The following is a 2,696-nucleotide window of genomic DNA, read 5'->3' as shown; positions in this document are numbered from 1 at the left end:
TTGGATGGCCTGAGGGCGAGTTTAATTTCAGTATATTTTCATTTTTGGGTGAACTATTACTTATTTCTTATAAGTTTCTTATAAGTTCTCATGAGTTTTGAGTGCATTAAGTTGTTTTTAAGTGCAATTAAGGAGTTATTCACTCCAAAATGAACATTGTCATAATTAATTCTAAAGAAAATTATTCCTTAAAGAAGATGTGGTTTTCAAAAACAGGTTCTAACAAGTTGCTCTCTTCTCCTGCTGTTATGTAGGAATTGTTGTTTTTGGTAGTTAATTAATTTGATAAAAACAATAAAACCAGTTTCCTGATTCATTACTTTGTCTTGTTGCTTAGTGTACTTGAACATTTTCTTAAAACTATCACTAAGCTTAACATTGCTGACAATACAGTTCAAATGATTTGACAGCCTTTTTGGAAATCACAACTGTAAACAGACCATTGTAGTGGAGATGTTCTTGATGTATTGGTTGTTGGACACAGCTGGTAATATCCATCATGAGTAACACATCTGCTGTAAACACCAGGATTTTTTTTTACTGTAAATAAGCATGGCAATATGCATTTTGCATCCATGTAGCCAAAAGATAACTTGCATTCTATCAAAAATTTAATATGGGCATTTAAAACATGTTGCGTGTGTGCAGATGTAACCTTAATGTACACACACACACACAAACAATGGAAAAATTGGCTCTGTGATATTGAAGTGGCTCTGAAAAGAGCCTTTTTATGGTGAGCCAGACTTCCTCAAATCTGATTATACTTTCTTATAAGTTCTCATGAGTTTTGAGTGCATTAAGTTGTTTTTAAGTGCAATTAAGGAGTTGTTCACTCCAAAATGAACATTGTCATAATTAATTAATTCTAAAGAAAATTATTCCTTAAAGAAGATGTGGTTTTCAAAAACAGGTTCTAACAAGTTGCTCTCTTCTCCTGCTGTTATGTAGGAATTGTTGTTTTTGGTAGTTAATTAATTTGATAAAAACAATAAAACCAGTTTCCTGATTCATTACTTTGTCTTGTTGCTTAGTGTACTTGAACATTTTCTTAAAACTATCACTAAGCTTAACATTGCTGACAATACAGTTCAAATGATTTGACAGCCTTTTTGGAAATCACAACTGTAAACAGACCATTGTAGTGGAGATGTTCTTGATGTCTTGGTTGTTGGACACAGCTGGTAATATCCATCATGAGTAACACATCTGCTGTAAACACCAGGATTTTTTTTGACTGTAAACAAGCATGGCAATATGCATTTTGCATCCATGTAGCCAAAAGATAACTTGCATTCTATCAAAAATTTAATATGGGCATTTAAAACATGTTGCGTGTGTGCAGATGTAACCTTAATGTACACACACACACACAAACAATGGAAAAATTGGCTCTGTGATATTGAAGTGGCTCTGAAAAGAACCTTTTTATGGTGAGCCAGACTTCCTCAAATCTGATTATACTGCCAAGGAACTGCGCCACACGGGGAGTCCCTCACAGCTAGGGCCTCCCGCGATGCAGTGTTGCTTCCCATCCTTCCAGCTGCATTCAGTGCAGTACCTGGGTCAGCAGAACCAGTGGTGGAAGGAGAATTCTGATGACCCCATCTAATAAAATTGTGGAGAATGGTGGTTGCTTGCACAATCTTTTCTGCATTACATGGGCTCAACTCCATCACTCTGTGTTACACACGAAACTGAGCTGCCATGATGCCAAACGCATTCTCTACAATCCTCCTTGCATGCGACAGACGGAAGTTGAAGATCCTCTGGTCAGCAGGGATTGCTCTTCCTGGGTAAGGACGCAGAAGATGTTTTCGGAGGGGAAATGCTTCATCTCCAACAAACACAAATGGTACCTTACCAAGGTGTTCACCATTAGGGAGAGGCTCATCATCTGGGAGATTGAGTGTTCCGTCTCTGAGAGCTCTTCCAAGAGCAGAGGCAGACAACGTACCACCATCACTACTCTTGCCAAAGGCACCGATGTCTACTACTCTGAAGAGGTAGTTGGCATCTACCACTGCCAGAAGAACAATAGAGAACTGTCCCTTGTAATTATAATAAAGGGACCCAGAATCAGCAGGAGCTTTGATTGTAATGTGCTTCCCATCAATGGCACCCAGAATTGAAGAATATTTTATTAATACTAATGAATATTTTATGAATATTGTTATTTAAAATTAATATCCCGTAACTTTGTATGTTTCATCATAAACTTCACAATACTACATACAATTGTACTCAATATTCGACAATTAAATGGTGAAAAGCAGGTGGCCTGGTAAATTAATCTGGCCCCAAACTTGTTTCTATCAATATTAGTGGGTAAGCTTTTTTTTTTTTTTTAGCATTTGAAGACATCATAACATAAAATATTTTGATGTTAAAGTACTCACTGTAAACAGATCACCAGGCGTTCTGCGGGACCTATTGCCTGATTCAGTGTGGTGTCCTGCCTCTCAAAATTGGCGGGACAGAGCCGAAAGTACTCCTTGTGGCCATCCTCATCCAGCTGAAGCTCCTGAATTAAAGAATGGAACTCTCCCCGCTCATTCCGAAAAAGTTTAGCACGTTCAAAGTCTAGTGTGACCACCCCTTAAGGCACGTAGGCACCTCCGCGTGATCTTGAGCATGCGAAGCGGGTTTCCCCTCGGGGAGAACCCCTTGGTCTTGAACCACCACTTTAGGGGCCA

The sequence above is a fragment of the Sinocyclocheilus anshuiensis genome, unplaced genomic scaffold (assembly GCF_001515605.1).
Source record: "Sinocyclocheilus anshuiensis isolate Anshui unplaced genomic scaffold, SAMN03320099.WGS_v1.1 scaffold1181, whole genome shotgun sequence".
NCBI lineage: Eukaryota > Metazoa > Chordata > Actinopteri > Cypriniformes > Cyprinidae > Sinocyclocheilus > Sinocyclocheilus anshuiensis.
The sequence above is the reverse complement of the archived record's forward strand: the minus strand, read 5'-3'. Positions refer to the sequence as shown.